At 35.8% G+C, this 18,979-nt stretch overlaps 1 long non-coding RNA gene across 1 annotated transcript; it reads left to right on the forward strand.

Moving 5' to 3' along the window:
• The first annotated feature begins 1,389 nt into the window (after positions 1-1,389).
• On the forward strand, positions 1,390-18,525 carry LOC139076937 (uncharacterized). The gene is made up of 3 exons (XR_011529029.1): positions 1,390-1,529; positions 17,572-17,753; positions 18,341-18,525. It is a non-coding gene; the product is annotated as an uncharacterized lncRNA (long non-coding RNA).
• Positions 18,526-18,979: the final 454 nt, after the last annotated feature.

The raw sequence follows: 18,979 nt of genomic DNA on the forward strand, positions 1-18,979 counted from the left end.
CTACTTTCACTTCCTACAATGAATTTATATTATACTACCATATTGCCAAGTCATTCTATGGGTCACCAACCCTTAATCCCAAATTACTTTGGTAGCTAGTATATTGTAGAATGCTGAGTTGTATTACTAATTGGAATTGAACTTTTCATTTCTTTGGCTTGATTCTCAACATATTGCCTTCTTATTAAAAACAGTTACATGCATTTCTCTGTCAGGTTCTTAGTTGGCTCATTTTCTTCTGCATCCTAATGTTATGATTCCATATATTTATTCAACTCTCCTCTAAGCACCATATAATTATGAAATGGAATTTCCAGCCCCTAATGTTTTCGGCAAATCCGCTAGGTAATTTCTACAGCCTGATTTGACCCTATTTCATTAAAGCAGCCCACTGTCCCCAGTGATTATTTTCTAGCTTAGATAATGTTGTTAAAAAATATAAGTAATTACACACAGAAAACTCATTTAAAAACTGATTGTGCCTATGATGTGCCAAACACTGAAACTCTTTACCTATGGGAGTATCAATTCAGTTTGATTCAATTTAACACAGATTTCTGGATGCCAGCTATATGTTAAGGTACTATTCCAGGTTCTGGGGATGTAAAGATAAATAGTACACAGTGCTCATTCTCAGGAAATTCACATACAGCAGGAAAAAACACCCCACAACAAGTGACCCTGATACAACATAGTAAGCACTATAAAAGAGTTATGGAGAAAATGTTAAGAACACACAAAAAAGAAGTCAATCAAGTTGACCTTGAGAGGACAATAGATGGTAGGTGTTTTTATAGATAGCATAGAGGTGGCTATTATATTTGGCTTCCAAGGATAAATGGTTGCTCTCTATGTTAAAAAACAAAAAGTGGGAAGCTCATTCTGAGCAGAGGGAAAAACAAGAGCAAGGGAATGGAAGTATAAACGTGCACGGGAGTTTTTGTAGGTACTTGGATCGGTTGACTGGGGAGAGAAAGCTAGAAAGAGATGTTGAGATGAATTATTTAAGGCTTTGGATGTCACATTGAAGAGTTAAAAAATTATTTTAAAAGTGACAGAACAGAAATGCACCTCATAATGACATTTCAGTCACTGATGGACCCCATATACAATGGTAGTCCCATAAGGTTAGTGCCATATAGCCTAGGTGTGTAGTAGGCTGTACTGTCTAGGTTTCTGTAAGCACATTCTATGATGTTCACACAACCAAGCATTTGTCAGAATGTGTGTCTGTCGTTAAGTGAAGCACGACTGTATTATTTTTGTATAATACGTTACATAACAAATTACTACAAACTTACTAGGTTAATGGAATGCTTCTTTATGACCTCACAGGCCAGAAATCTAGGCGTGGCTTAGCTGGATTCTCTGGTCAGAGTCTCAAAAGACCACAGTCAATATGCAGAGTGGGTTGGGTTCTCATGGGGAGATTTGACCAGGGAAGCAGATTCTGCCCTGCCTGGGTGGTTGTTGGCAGCATTCAGTCCCTCACCTCTTCAAAATCCACAAGGAGAGAGAGAGAGGCTGGAGTAAGTTGTGAGCAAGATGGACTTTTATATAACATAATGTAATTATGAGAGTGGCATCTCATCACTTTGGGCACATTCTATCAGTTAGAAGCAAGTCACAGTTTCCATGGACACTCAAGGGGATGAGATTACATAAAATTGTAAACATCAGGAAGTGGGGATCATGACAGTCACCTTAAAGTTTGTCCACCACAAGGAAAGAGATTTTTTTAAGTGGTGATGTACAAATACATATGTGTAAGAAACTAGTGTGACAGGTGAATGAATGGTGGTTTGAAGGTGGAGAGAGATGGAGACACATAAATGTAACTCTTTTATATTTTCTACATTGTAAAATAACTTTCCTTATAGAGATTAGTTTGTGTTATTTTTCTTCAGAAGAAAAAGACCATAAAGCTTCCTGGGATTCACCAAAAACATTTCCCCTGAGAAAAGAAAAGAAAAGTACCTTGGAACGACTAAAGGCATCTTTCCTTAGAAAAGGGAGGACCAGAGAAGGGGGCCCATTGTCCTGATGAATGGGTTAAAATTAGATTCTTTTATATTTCAAAGGTTTAAAATAGACTCCCTGGAAAGAAGCAGAGAAAGATGATAATAAGTCTTTGAGGAAACAGGTACCGAAACGAATTCTGACCTGGTTGCCCTTACTTAGTCTGTGGTCTAGGGAGGCATCAGTGGGCACTAATTGAACAAAAAGTTGTTGTGAAAGAGCATTATTCTTGGCTGGGGGAAAAGAGGATGTTGGAACAATCAACAAAAGCCCCTGGTTTTACCACTGTTTTTTAAGCACAACCTCTGGTTCAGTTTCTAGCAGCCACCTGCTTCTCCCCATGCTTACTTTGTGGGAGGTGAAATATATTCTCTCCTAACAACAGAGATGACTCACTCTAGCAGCACCCACATTAATTCTACATTCTGGCGCAGTTTCTCAGCCTTGGCTGCACAATTACAATCACTTTGGGAATATACATATTTTTCAAATATGGATGCCCACTTCTCACTGATAGATAATCTAATTCAGATGGTCAGAGATAGGCCCAGGTATTGAAAAAATTTTTAAGCTCTTTAGGCAATTCCAGTGTGCAACCAAGGTTAAAAATTATTGTGCTAGAAAACGTAGAATTTACCGCAGGGTGGGCAGCAAACATTATGCTAGACTTGCTGATGTTACTAGTAAATGGATGGGGAGCATGAGCTTCTCCTTTCTGAGGATGGGTTGGGGTACTGATAAACCCCACTTGGGGCTGGTTAGAATACATAGTGATACACTTTGTACGGTTATGTTATGAATGAGCAGTGGTGTGCTAGTAAATGTTTACCAACCAGATACCCAGGAAAGAAAAAATTCCTGAGTTATAGATTTGATGATTTCCATTATATAAATATTCCTATTATGGTTATTTTTAGACTTGATCCCTTAATATGAAGTTGGAAAGAGAAACATAGTAAATATGAACAATAACTTTGAGAGCATAGATAATAGTAAAACATTTTTTTAAAGTAATGAGTTTTGAGTATTTTCTTTCTTTCTAATATAGCGTTTAATTGTAAGTTTATGTTATTTAATTTTGAATAATGGTTGTGTTTAACAACTGATTCACATAATTCTTAAAAATGTGCAATCAGCCATCAGACATTTATGGACAAGTTAGTGTATGAAGTACACTACTGTATAAGCCAACTTGCCTTTGAGCAGGACTGATATTCAAAATACTTAACAAGCAGTTCTGCATGGGTACCAATCAATCAGAATGGATGCTGGCCAGTATGCCATAGCTGTGCCCACAAGGCTTTGAGTGTCTACAGGACAGATCCAACTCATCGTCCACCTTTGTATGTCTTAAGCTTTCTAGCACACTGCCTTGAGCGTAGTGAGTGATCCTTAGTAGTTTGGAAAGACTAAATGGCTGAATGAATGAATAAATAATTCCATAGTAGTGTCTATTATTAAGGAGTCATGTTTTAACTACCCCCCCTCCTTTTATAGAAAGAGTTTGTGATTGGCTGAGGATTTTCATAGACGAAATGTAAACAGCACTTCATCTATTTCTTTCCCTTAGTGATCTTCTTTTCCACAGATTGAGGTTCTGCATTGAAATAGATGTCTACCCCACCTTCTGTGCTCCAGTAAATTGAAATTCCTGCTATTCTCAGAAATGCCTGGCCATCTCGTGCTCCATCAGACTTGTTAATTTCTTCTTAGAAGTCATTTTTCTTGACTTTTCCCATTGCCTATGTGCCTTTACTCTCTCAGTCAACTGGGAATCACTTACTCTTCTTTCAAGACTAGGAAACCTTTTTCTACTCTTTTCTATACCTGCTACAAGATTGGCTACATTCTCCCCTGTGCTTCCACTATGATTGCTCCATAATGCTAACATAAAATCTAACACATTCCATGGCTTAAGTGTTTATATATTTGTATTTGTTGACATTCCCTTCCTTATCCTTGGGGAGAATGTATGCCCCCTGAAGGCAACATTATCTTTGACATCTGCTTGCTGTCACCTCTTCTGTATCCTTTGAGGTTTTCTGCTGGGTACTACACATTAGCAAACCCCCATTCCTCCTTTCTAGAGCTTAGACTGTTTGAAAGCAGAGCCAATATATCATCTATCATTATTCCTATAACAAAACATGTGGTAGACTTTGGGGCTAGATTGCTTGGATTAGAATTCAGGTTCCATCATTAACTATATTTTCTGCCTCAGTTTCTTTATCTGAAAAAACGGTGTTAAAAAACGTATCCATCTCACAGACTATTAAGAGGATGGAATGAGTCAATTAACAAAAATTATGTTTAGAACAATGCCTGGAACATAGTGAGCATACAATAAACATCAGTTATTATTATTCTTACAGTAAACACTCGATAGATAGCTGCCCAATGAAGAACAGAGTATATAATAACAAACCAACAAGAATTAACTTCACTAATGCCATCCTTATTATACTACCCTATTTCCCAGCAAAGATGAATAAGTTGTAATATATATTTATCATTTTAATACTACACAATAACTGAAATTAATATTCTACTTTCTGTTAATCAAAGAAAGCGTTGATTTTAAGAATATCTTTTTCTCTCATTCTTTCTGAACTTAACTTCAGGGAGTTTTTGATCTTTTTATTCCATTAGCATCCTTCTAAACCAGAGAGTGCTTAAAAATGCATGCTGAACTTGTCACCTTTTCTCCTGTCGTACCACATGCCTTTTGAGATGGATCTCGCCTCTCCCCGAATTGGGAAGTTGTTAGTTTTGATGTAGCCTGACACCAAAGAAGACGTGTCCTTTTCATTTAAAGATAAACAAAGATAAATTGAAACACAAAAGGTAATAAGAAGTAAAATATCAGCTTTTTAACTCCTGGTCTAAGCAGGCTTTTGATTTCCAAGAGCACGGGAAACAGATCATTCAGCAGGAACCCAGGAGAACAGAGTTATGAAGTCCCTAGTACCTTAGTCTAGGAGAGCAGAATATATGGAGTTCTTTTCCCTCTGAAATTATGCTTAGGATAGTTGAATCCTTTCTGAGCATCCTTACTAATACCATTTTTGGTTCTATTGGTCACAAAAATTTCCTAAGAAACTATTCATTTTTAGTTGCATGGATTTCTTTATTTAATTAGGGGTCTGTCTTTTTTTCTTTTCAAGTCCTACAGATACTTGCACTGATAAACTGAAAGAGATTGCCTTTGGGAGGATGTAATCTGCCTGTAACTCATCAGTAGGAAAAAACAAAATCACTTCAAGAAATCTCATTAAACCCAAGTGATTGATTTTCATTTTTTAAATTAATCTTTCCTAAAATCAAAACCACTCCGATAAAAAAATGTGAATTGAAGCAAATTATTGAATATGAAAATGAAATATCTTCTCATGCTAAAATAATATATATCTTAGAAGTCAAGAATTTAGAAGTATTCTTCCTTATTGCAACTGTGTTGCTCTCCTACCTGTCCAACTGGTAAATCTAACAAAAGGAACAACTAAGTGTTGATGTAAATTGGGTGGTTTAGGCCATTTTCCGGGCATTAAACCAGAGCCAGTCTTTCTGAACCTATATGTGAAAATTCTTTATGTGCTACAACACCTTCAAATTCCTTGAAACTCTCATTACTTTAGAAAAATATAATTCAAAGATATATTATTTTCTTTAGATGCAGATTGAACAAGAAATAATACAAGAGATTTTTCAGATAATCTATAGAAAATACATTGGAAAAAGTATACAATTTGGAAGTCTACATCTTGTCGTCAAAGCTATTTTACAACTGGTGAACATTTTTTCCTTTGTTTCTTTGCTCCTAGCCAAATAATTACTCAGTAATAATTATGGAATAAAAATTACGATGGTGGGGGCTGGCCTGGTGGCGTTGTAGTTAGGTTTGCATGCTCCTCTTCTGTGGCCCAGGGTTCGCAGGTTTGGATCCTGGGCATGGACCTACACACCACTCACCAAGCCATGCTGTGGCAGTGTCCCACATGCAAAATAGAGGAAGACTGGCAACAGATTAGCTTAGCTCAGGGTCAATCTTCTTTACCAAAAAAAAAAAGAAAAACAAAAGGATAGGAAAACAAAGAAGATAAAAACAAATCCAGAATGAATTTAGGAATTTCTTCCTTCCTTCTTCCCTCCCTCCCTTCCTTCCTTTCTGTTTTGTATTTAACTTGAGTTTTTCCTAACTCTTTTTGTGCTTTGCTATATCCCAGATTAAAGATGTGTAAAATTCTTGCTTTATCTTTACTCTTGAGAGAGGGAAAAATAATGCAAATATTCTGATTGTTTTTTTTGGCACTCTACTTTCCTATATTCTTTCCTAGATGCTTTATTCCTGTCTTCCTTCCAAACAATTGAGGTGAAGACACTGGCTCTGCACAAGCTACAATACTGAGGATTTGTCAGTAAAATGCAGTGTCCCTGAAGGAGGCTACCTGTTTAACACTATTTTCTTCTAGGACGTTACATTCACATTTCTGACTTTTGCAATATTCTATTTCACTTCCCTTTCCTTTTACTAGTATCCCAAAAAGGCAATAAGCAGCAAAATTATTATTTGCATTTAAAAGAGAGAAAATTGAGGCTGAAAGACTTATCCAAGGTCACACAGGTCACCCTGAGAGACACTAGAGAGTTGTAGCAAATACTGGCTAGAGAAAACTTGGATTCACAGTATACTGAACTATTAAGAAGCAAATTCACTTCCTTTGAATATGGAAAGCAAAGAAGCTTGTTAGAAAACATGCAATTTCACAAATGAGCTAGGAATATGTTTTGCCCAAGAGACACCTGGAATAAATTGCTGCTCTCTGAAGAGATCAATGGGACACATGTCGGGGGTTGGAATGTGTGGCAGGGTCACCGAGGGAGAAGACTTTCATGTTGGCAAAAGCAGTGCCTTCCAGATAGATCTTTTAATTGCCTAAACATTGGAGCAAGCTGTCACCTTTTTGATGAAAGCTGTTATTTGGTGTCTGGATACTTGGCATTCCTACCTCTGGTGAACTTAAAATAAATGAAAGATTTGAAAATACGAGGAGAAAAACTCAGCTCTTAGCTAAATTCCTTAGATCAAAGCCTCTTGTCTAAAAAGTAACTCTAACTAGGAGCCTTTCCTTCATCTTTCCTCTCCTTCCTTCCTCTCTCTTTGTTTTTTTTTCCTGCCAACAGATAATTTTTGGAAATTGCTTAACAAATGTCTCATGAACACATAAAAATAGCAATTTTAGTTATTTTTATTAACAAACTTTAAAACGTAACTGCCATGGTCTATTATTAACATCCATGAGAAATAGAAAAATAACCCTCAGATCCGCCCCTTGACGAGGTTATATGGAAGACGTGAACAACCAACCATAGCACAATATGAAATGTGATAAGTTGTAGTATAGAAAGGTAGAAATTAATTGTCATTGGAGTTCAGAGAGAAAGTGACTGATTCTAGTTAGGAATGGCAAAGTGAGGCAAAGCTCTAAGAACTCATGACAGAAGATATCTCTCTCCTTTCTTCTCCCTGGTTTGATCAGAATTTATGCCAAACTGCATAGCTGTGTTTTGGGAGTGCCTTAAAGCAATATAGTAATCGCTGAATAATTAGACCAAATGAAAGTCATCTTTAGACAGAACTCAGCTTCCATTCTGCCCCATTTTGTCATTTGAAGACTTTTCTTCAGAGGAATGAAGTGCTTTCAGTTCAAAAATTTGCCTCTGTTCAATTCTGGAAACAACGTTTTGCTTCTACATGGATCATGATAGATTTCTCTTTCCTGTGCCCTCCCTACATGACATAGAACCTGAAAATAATTATTCCAGAAAATAACAACCACATTTGACAAGTGTGATCACTGGGCAGGAATCTTGGAGGGCATAGTTGAAAATAAAAGAAAAATCACAGCAAACTATGCAATGTACTATGGCAAAGATGAGATTCTTCCACAATCATTGCCAGAGCTGTCTCATTACACACCTCCAGGGGGCAGGGTATACAACACAGCCTTGAAGCTGAGCAATGTCGCAAGCATGGCTGTACCTATTCCAGTTGAGGTGACAAGTAAACATGATGAAGAATAAGATACCATGAAGATACCATCACTTGTTCAATAAATATTCATTGAGAACCAGTATGTACTAGGCACTTGGCAATATAGCAGTGAATAAGACATAAAAGATCTTTGCAGTCATAAACTGGATGTTATTTTACATTCAAATAACATAAACAAGTGAAAAAATAGATAACCCAATAGTAATAAATGCTATGAATAAAAAAAAAAAGAATACTCTTAGAAATGGCCTCAGGGAAGCCACACACTTGATGGTGTCATGGCGAGAGGACTCACTAACGATATAAAATGGAGTTGAGACCTGCACTGTACGAGGAAACCTTGATCTATAAAGAGCTGGAGGGAACAGCTGGAGAGTGTTCAAGTTAAAGATAGTAGCAAGTATCACATTTGGAAGGCAGAAATGAGCTTGGTTATTCAAGAAACTCCCCCCAAAATAGTGTGGCCGGAATATAGTAAGGAGGAAAATTAGGCAGAAACCATGTCATACAGGGAGGGGTAGGGCAGCATAAGAAGTCTGGAGTTTTCTTTTTCAGTGGGCAGCTATCAGAGCGAGATCAGGTACTTTACATCTTTAAAAGATCCTTCTGGCTCTTGTGGTAATAAGTGTGCGATGAGAAGGAACAGACTATTATAGTTATACAGATCAGAGGTGATCAGCTCTGGATGAGAATAGAAGTAAAGAGAAGTGGTTGAACTGAGGTATACATTTTGCGAGGAGGCCAATAAGAGTTGCTATTGGGTAGGATTGTGTGGGATCATGAGTAAAAGGAAAGAATCATAATGACTCTTAGGTTTTTGCCTGAATAAGTAGGTGGATGGAAGTATAATTTACTGAGTTTGGCAAAGGCTGAGGTAAGTTTAGGTTACAGACCCAGAGACGAAGAATTTTGTGTCAGATGTGTTATTTTTGATATATCAATTAGACATTCAAGTGGCAATTTCAAGTAAGGCATTGAATACACAAAATCTGGAACTCAGGATATCTAAAAGTTTATTTAAAGCTATGAACACCATAGGTAAGAGCAAATAGCTAGGAAAAATAGAAAGTTCTAGAAGAGAAGCAAACTAAACCCCGGGTCAAGTCAATGTCTCACAGGATTGTGATGAGGGTTTAAATAAGAGACAAACCCTCAAAGGTATCTAGTACATAGTATGTACTTAATAATTTTGGTTTATTTTTACCAATTCTCAGTACGGTAATAGATCCATTGAGAAATAAAAATAAAATGAAGTGTGTATAAGAAATAAGAAAAGAATTGGTCTTTATTGGCAATAAATATCTGTTAGATATGAAGTTAAATACTCATATTCACTAATATTCACAAATTCATCAGGGTAATATCATAATCCCATTTTATGTGTCAGTAAAATCAGGTTCATAGAGACTTCCTACTTGCCAGTAACTGACAAAATTAAAATTCAAATCCCATCCTTCAAAGTTCGTTCCTTCAGAATCCTGAGCTTCATATTATTGAGGATCTTACAGCCCACTTGAGAGACCAACACATACAAGAAAGTTAAATAAGATTTCAAGAAAGTACATGATTAACTACTTTAGGAAGATGTAGTATATTATACAAGGAGTCAGACTTTATAGCCAGAAAGACAGATTTGACAATAGATTTGCTATTTAATAGCTTTGTGACATTAAGCAAATCATAAACTCTTACTAAATTTCAGATGTTTTATTTTTATGTGTAAAATAATACACGTTTTGCAAAGTTGTTTTGAAAAGATGAAAAAACAGGTGTGAGCACCTGGCAAAAACAACAGGTGTACAATAACTATTTATTTGCCTTTTTCCACAATCAAGAGTATTTGTGCTAATTAAATCCTCTAGCTTTCTGTGTGCAACAGGTCAGGGCAATTAAGTTCAATAATGTTTAATATAATCTTATTTTTACTAAATGGGTTGGGGAGACTCAACAGATGGCTTTGTAAAGTGAAAAACTGGGATTTCAGGTGAAGCATTGTCTTCTACTCTATTTGAAAAATGACTCTTTTTAGATGACAAACCTGGTATCCTTTTTCTTTTTTCAAATGAATTAGGAGAGATACAGTTTCAATGCTAAATTTCTTCAAGCCTTTTAAGCTTCATTCAAGTTATCTTCTCAGTCATTTTTTATATTTATTACCTAAAATGTCCTTTAAGAAATATTATTCAAAATAGATATTTGCTCAAATAATTAGATTGTTTATAATAATGATGTAAATGGAATACAAAATTATTAAAATTAATATTTAATCAAGTTAATATTACATAAAACAATGAATCAGTATCATATTAAATGTTATATATATTTGTTGACTGAATGTATATATATCTCTCTCACATTTTTCATGAAAATATGAAATTAACCAAATACTAAATCTGTGTTTGATCAACAGCAGATTGCATTAAGTGAAACTATACAATTAAAAAAACATTAAGTTAAAGAGTGCTGTTTTAGTTTATTAGTTCATTCGGCATTACTTAATTAGTATTGTTTTGTTTTTTGATAAGAACTAGTTACCTACTAGTATCAGCTTATACTGAACTACAATTATAAATTTATTTAATTGAATTTTACTTGTAATTGGATCATTTTAAAACACTGATACCTGCATTGTTTTTATAGGTACATTTTAAATGGGTTGGGAGAAGAGTCATTAAACAAGAAGAGGAGTGCCAGGTGCTATACTATATAATAGAGATACAAACATGAATAACTCATGCCCAAGAAATTCTCCACCTAGTGATATACCATAAGTGAAAATTATTCACACATTTTCTGTTTGATGCTTAGTAGACAGTTCTGTGAAGGCATATCCAATGTCGCGAAGACATTGAAGAAAGGCAACTTCTACTGGCGAAGTGAGCACCATTCCCACAAGTTAAAAAAGTGGCCTATCTACTCAGAGGTGGAGTCGGGGAGTGGGGAGAGCAAGAGAATGACTACAGGGTTGGCACACAGGTAACTGCAGGTGTGGTAGCATATGGAGTTACTCCAAGGGTTGGGGTAGGCAACAGCACGCTATCTGCCGTGATAAATTACTTTGGCTTATCTTTGTTTTTTCCCTTCTATCTAAATAACAACTATAAAATCCAGTTTTGATACTGCAGAAGACTAAAAGTCTTCCCTGTATTTCAAATTTTGTTTAGTCTTTTCTCATGTACTATAAAAGTGCATGTTTTATCACATTTCTGAGTTACAAATATATTTTGTTTTATTTTGTATCTTTTCCTTCTGAGGTTCTGTTATATAATGTGCATCTGTGGTATGTGGGTGGGTGAGGCAGTTACTATATGTTAGAAATTAGAAAGAGGGGCACTTGCACCCTCCCCATTCTGCCTCCACCTACTTTTGAGCAGGGCAATAAAAGAGAAAAAACGTTGAATCTCACGTCCACTGTTGGTGGTAGTTGAAGGTAGAAGAAAGGAAACATAGTTTGAGTAGATGACCCAACAGGGAAAAAGAAGGACCTTTATGTGGCCCTTCTTTTTATGCTGGGCTCTCCTTCTTTCATGAGGGATTTCAGTGAAAACTGATAACCACAGCCACAACGGCAATGAAGCATTAGCAACGCCAGCAGTCTGAACAACTTTATTTTTCAAGAAACACAGTGTACAATTTTTTACAGTTAGCAATATTATTTGAAATTATATATGTATAAATGTGTGTATACATAAATATATATTTATAATATTCTAAATAATATTATAATAGTCTAAATAATATTACTGTATAATGCATATCATGTATATACTCATTATGTGTATATACATTATGTGTATATATGTAACATATATTCCTAAGGAAAATAAAGCAAGTCAATGAAAAATGAGCTCTTTTATCTTACATTTTTGAGTTATTATTATTATCAAAGCTCATTAGTAAACACAAATGAATTAGTAGAATTTAGGAGTAGAAGGCATTTGGAAGAGTCCTTAATTCTTTCAGCCTTTGTAGTTTCTTAGTTGGTTTATATTCTTCTGGTCGAACTATCATGTCCTCAATAGATGATCAGTTAATATTTCAGTGGCTAATTTGATTGAGATGTCTATAGTGACAAAAAATAGAAAATAAAAGAATTGCTTCTCTTTATTTCTAGAAATTCACAGCCCCTTGGATATGAATTTAGGAGAGGAGGAATCAGAGAGGCTTTTTGTCACTTGAATCCAAAAAACATTCTAGCAGAGCTATAAAACTATATATTTTTGTTATATTTGGTTATTTGGCCATTTATCAAGATCTTCAAAAACAACCAGTTTTCTTGGTTAACTCCAAGAAAACGGCTTTTGACAATGAAACTCACTTGGCAAATTACTTACAATAGCTGTGCCCATTCTCTATCTTTCCATTTTAATTATTTAGCCATTTTTGGCATGGTTGACTGTTCCTTTGCGGGAAATTAACGATATTGCTTCCTACCTGCAAGGGCATATTCCTCTGTCACTCATTCACTTATTTCTGAGTTAGCAGAAATTAAAAGTGTATTTTGCAAGTAAAAACTCAATTATGGAAATTCCTGGTAGATCTGCTATCGAGTAAATATGAAGTGAATATATAATAAAACTGTTTAAGTAATATTGGTGATGACATAAATGTATCTAAAATCTTTAAGAGAACAGGATTTTTTAATTAGAACTAAAAATGTTTTGAAATGTTTTCATCTTAATTGAATTGGTTACCAAATGATTCAAATAACACATAGAAGCCCAGATTTAATTCTTTTGTATAAGAACTTATGAAATCTGTCTACACAACTCATTTGGTCACTGAGAGAACATATTTTAATATATATTATTCTATTACCTAGTATTGTCTTTTCATTCAATCTCTTATTTCAGTCTAGGAAGTTGTCTGGATATTGAACTTTTTTCCTTAGACTCCTTTTCAAATATGAAGAATTCTCTAAAGTTTAAATGAATGTTTTTATGCCTTAGGGATATTCTGTTTAAAAATATCACAATTATTATTATCAAATATACAGATAGAAGAGAGAGATCCTGCCACTATTCTTCCTTCCTTGACTCTTACTTCCAGAGCCCAGCAGCAGGACTCAACAGTATATTTAGTACATCCAATCAAGAACAATTTAAGGAGAAAGAAAGTGATATACTGACCAGCTGCCGCAAATTATCAAGATGTCCTGAGCATAGGAAAATCTCATGTGTTCAAATAAATCCAGAGTTGGATTAAACACACATTTGAAGCAAAATAACTTTAAAAAAGCCACAGAAGTATTCAAGAATCTCAGCTCTACCCTGTAGAATTTTTGATTCATTTTTTTTTCTGCTGCAACATGTTTATTCTGTGCTCAAAAAACTACACCACAGCTTACTCCACACATCGGTGGGAGAGTGCAGTCCTGCTGCAATGAGGCAGAGACTTCACACACAGCTTCACAAAATCCACACAGCAACAATGCACTGTCAGCTCAGCAGGACGGAGGAAGGGGTTACGACACTGGGTGTTTGGCCCACAGATTCCCAAAGAGGGTCAAGTAGTTGTTTTAAAAAAATAAATAAATAAATAAAGGAAAGAAAGAAAGAAAAAGTCAAGTTTTCAAATTCCAGTAGCTTTTCAGTCGACTGCAACTGTTGCTTCAGACATTTCTCAAATGAAAGAAATAAGGGAAAGGCACTTGTCCCCTCCAAGAGAAAGCGCTCCTGGGAGCTTTCATCTGCCTCCACCAAAAAGCAGCCCTTTTCAGCTCAGTTACAAAAGAAAAAACTGAAATCCATGTAAATGCAATCTCATCTAAAATTTAAGTCTCCAGAGGAATATTGGAAAGACCATAGGTTATTTTTCCTAAGCAAATGAGACTGGAATTAGAGAACTAACATATACTTCTGTGTGACAAACTGGGACCAAGATTTAATATCTTTGCCATCAGTTTCCTCATGTGTAAAATGGGGATAACAGCAGTATTACTCAACAGTATTTTAATACATCAAATATAGTAATATATGTAAAAGAATATATACTTCTTATTATTATGTCTTAACTCTCCTTTTATCTCTAGTTGTGTGCTCTGACGCAAATGTGGCTCATTCCTGAAAATATTATAGACCAGAAAGTCTTTGCCAATGAATGTCAGCTTTCATCTCTCTGCTCAGTGGCAGGGAGAATAAGTCTGTTGCTTGGTCCAAAATAGAACTTCCTGACTAATAATCCTTATGTCTTCTCCAAATCCTTATGTCTTCATTTTAATTCTAGTTGTTGAGTCCATTACTGTCTTCTTCAGGTAAATTACTTTTAAAATACCAAGGTCTTCAAATTTGACTTGAGTCTTTCATCTGCTATCATCTAGATAATGACAACTACAATAATAAAAAAAATTCTAATATTTTAATTTGTACCATGCTTTAGCATGCACATGCATTTTGACATATATTGTCTTATTAAATCCTCAGAAAACTCTCGTTATAAAGGCAGATATCACTATCTCCTTTAAGGGGTGAAGAAATAAGTAGATTTTGGGATATGTTCCAAATGAAGAATTCAATCCAGATCTTTCTTTTTTTTTTTTTTTAAAGATTTTATTCTTTTCCTTTTTCTCCCCAAAGCCCCCCAGTACATAGTTGTATATTCTTTGTTGTGGGTCCTTCTAGTTGTGGCATGTGGGACGCTGCCTCAGCGTGGCTTGATGAGTGGTGCCATGTCCGTGCCCAGGATTCGAACCGATGAAACACTGAGCTGCCTGCAGCAGAGCATGCGGACTTAACCACTTGGCCACGGGGCTGGCCCCCCAGATCTTTCTAATCTCAGAACTCCTTTGCTGTATCGTATCGCCTTTCTACACAAAAATTTCCATGTCAATGTCTGTTCATGGACTTCATCTCACAGATTTTTAAACTTGCTGACCTTCTAGTGGTTTCTCAAAACTTTTTAAGCCTCTATATGCTTCATAGGCACCATATTTTTCCCACGAACATTTTAAAAAACTATATAAAGTGGTTTTTCTATTGCGGTGCGCACGGTGTTCAGGGACCATTATAGAAACTCTGGGAGCTGAAAAACTGCTTCTGAGATACTGACCCATTTCCTTAAGGGGGCAGGGCCCTCTCTCTGCTGAGAATCATAGCTTTTGACTTCACAGCATGCAAACAGCCACTGAACTGTTCCTAAAATCGTTATCCCTACCTATTTTCTCTCTCCAAGTTCCTCTATCAAGTACCCAACTTAGTTTTGACTGAGACCCTCAATCACTATTGCCTTTCCCACACAAAACACATGACACAACACACATGGAGAAGAAGCTCTCCGCCTTGCCACACAGATTTCCCCGTTTCCTCACATTCCTGGGCCAATTTTTCTTCACATTGAGCCATCCTAGTGTTGTCCATTCTGTTTTCCTTGGAACTTTTGGGAATCTTCAGTTCCCAGTCCTCTTCTGAAGATTGAAACTGCTCTTTTAAAATGAAATTTTTCTAACCAGATATGCTCAGTCCGCATTTTCCTTGAACAATGTTACCTTGACCATTTTCTCTTTTTAAAACTTCCTTTCTTTAAGATTGCATTTCTTGTTTCGTTTTAGTTTTTACCACTCTCGATATCCCTTCCTGTCTCCCTTTTACTCTTCTTTGTCTTCCTTCAAAATCTGTGCACAGGCCAGCCCACTCTATTTCACGATAAGGCTATATGTGGAATGAACTACAGATGGTCTTCACTTAGACGGCCACTAGCAACAAAACTCTCAGTATGTCCCAAGTCGAGCACATCTTGTTCAAAAATGAACTCCTTCATTTTTACCACACAAACGGCTTCTCTGTCCTACAACATGATTTTCCTTCAATAGCAGCATCATTCTGGAATTATAAATAAGAAAAGAGCTGGTTTTGATGCTTCTCTCTCCCTGATGCCCTTCAGTCACCAGATCCTCCCATTACATCTAATGCCTCCCTAAACTGCAGTTAAAGAGAGTGGTAAAGCTTTGGCCTGACGGTTTTCAACAGCTGTAGATCACTAAGCCAGTGTGCAGCTGGGAGCAGCTCTATTTGACCAAAACCGTGAAAGAATTGGAAAGAAGCTGGAAGTTATACACCATGACAAAGAAAAATGATATTTCTACAGATCCAACCATTTGTTTTGTATGTCACCTCCACTGTCCAGGCCCTTATCAAATCATACTTAGGTTTTTAGTGTTTTTAATTGAAAAGTAAATAACTATGCAGAATAAATATTGTTATAACTTTATGAGTTAGTTTCACATGTATTCTTTTATTTGAACATTATACCATAAGAAGGCAGCATTATTACTGTAACCCAGATTTCACAGAAAAGAAAGTTGAGACTTAGAGTACTTAAGTAAATTTCTCCTGATAACTTAAACTAAAATTCTCAAATTCAAAATTTTCTCCTGCGCCTACTTTGCTATGCTGGCTCCTAGCTTGTATATTGAAATTCATACAATCCACATTTCCTCCAGCAGATGAGGAAAAACTTTTTTCCTCATAGTAAAAACATTCTGATAATGAAAAACATGACAAGGTAATACTTATCTTGTAAAATTAAAACTCAGCTTTGAAGGCCCTCCAAACACCAACACTGTATCACCTACAAAACTTCACTTCTGGTTTCTCCCTCACACACCCTTGCTCCTTCTAGACTTGTCTTCTCACCATCCTCCATATTTAGGACAAAGTCTCCTCATTCTGTGCCTTCATCTATTTAGTTCTTCTCCTTCAAAAGCTCTCTGTTCTCACCTTCCTACTTTAATTTTCTTCACTATTTAAAATGTGCTTCAAATCTCACCATTTTCTATGAAATCATTTATATATGAGTATGTTTATCTTTAATTATGACTTTGTGTGTGTATGTTTGTGTGTGTGTGTGATCACGTTCTAAAATGGAGAAGCCAGTCACATGCTCAGATTTTTTTCCCCTGATTTTTATCGAAATTGTGGCAAAGATATAGACATTGAATTCTACACATACTATGTCACTTTAAGAAAAGAATAAAATTCCATGAAGGGGGATTATCTCAGAAAATCCATATATTATTGTAAACATGATGTTGCCTATATGGTCGTTTCCTTTTAGAAAAGTTGTAGTTTTTATAATTTTTCATGTTTGACATTTTCTCTCTCCAGCTATATGGTTAGCTCTTTGAAGGGACTTTCATGTGCATCTTTGATTCCTTGTAATGCCAGGATCACTCATGAGCTGATAATGCACTTGAGGCTAAAAACAATACAGAAGGATTTTTCCAGGAAGCAGACCATAAATTCCAAAAGATAAATGCCACCACATCTCGTATAAATCTTCTATGTTTATATAATCCTCAAATTCTGCTTTATTGCTAACTTATCCTATAAAAGAGGCTGGCTAAAACAGAGGTGCTGAAAAATTAGCAAAAACTTTTACACAATAAATCAAATGCTAAACTTTATATTTCCTTTTCTAATATATTTGTAACCAATTTATCACATGCTGCTGTGTTTCTTTCATCAAAGAATTTTAAGTGAAACTTCTATCCCCTTTTTTGACAGTTTTCATAAGTTAAAAGAAAAAAGATAAATCTAAGCAGAATGTCACTGGTTACCTACCAGGCCAAATCCTCACTGTCTCTGTGAACACCCAGCCTACGATTCTCCTAGAAACTGTCCCGGGAGCAGAGAGATGAAGCAGGGCCATCTGTCAACTTGGAAAGGCTCTTACACCAGGCAGGCAGGTAACACGTTGCTCTAGTCACTGATTGAGCCATTTATAAAGGATTTACACATGGTAGAGGAAACATAATCTGACTTGCATCTCAGACTGTGTATTTAGAGGATCATGCAAAGAAGACCGTAACACACGTAAAGACATGTTGGCTGCTAAAAATATTTCAGACCATAACATAGGAAAGTATCAGTTAGGAAAGACATAAGAGATAACCAATGAACTTTCGACAGACAGCAGAACTTTCGTGGACAGACAAGGCAAAAACAAACAAATAAAATGCCTATTCTCCTTTTGGATGACCTAGGTGTGAAATATTTTAAAAGGATTAATTGCAAAAATGTGAGGCACTATCAGCAACGAGTAGTTACACGTAAGAGAAAGACAAAAACATGGACCTTAATGATGAATATAATCCTCAAATTCTGAAGATTTTCTGTCTTATTATAAACTCAGCCATAAAATATGCTAAATAAAATATTTCCCATAAAACATATTGATTTGAGATAGTACAGGAAGGAAGGGAATGGAAAGAATTATTTGTAATACATCATCTTTCCTATTAAAAGGAAATAAAGTAAATTTTCTTATTTTCAGAGTCACTCAATAAAATGGAAGTATCATTATTGGCATTGTTGGGAAGGATGAAATAAGAGACAGCTTTGTTCGTGGATTTATTCCCAGAGATTCAGGAAAGTATAAACAGAGCATAAGACCTTTATCCTTACTATAGAGCTTATATCTAAAGAAATAATAAATAAAACTCCCTGATGATTTCCTCTTACTCAACATTTCAGAATGGAATTCTGTTAGCTTTAAAGCAAAATTCTCATTTATAGAATGTGAGAAATGGGAAGAACTTTACAAAGCATCATATCTAACCCTCTCATTTTACAGAGCTAGACCCAAAAATTTTACCTGAGCTAAATTAAACACTAAGACCCAGAAATTTTAGTTTATGTATTTAAGGGCACATCAATGACAGAAGGTGATGGTAATCCAAGTCTTATGAATATCAGTGCAGGATTCTTGTCCCTCTACTGTTCTGCCTTTCATATAGTGACAATGAGAAAAGGAAAAGCAACCCCTGACATATGGGAGTTGGCCTGGCACTCACAGCTGGGCCTTGGTTTTCTTCTGTTGAACATAAACACTTTCACAGAACACCAACATCAGACAAGTCTACTCTGTGATCTCTATGAGGTAAGACTGAAATAAAATCATTCCAGGGCCAGC

This window comes from Equus przewalskii, chromosome 18 (genome assembly GCF_037783145.1).
Source record: "Equus przewalskii isolate Varuska chromosome 18, EquPr2, whole genome shotgun sequence".
Taxonomy (NCBI): domain Eukaryota; kingdom Metazoa; phylum Chordata; class Mammalia; order Perissodactyla; family Equidae; genus Equus; species Equus przewalskii.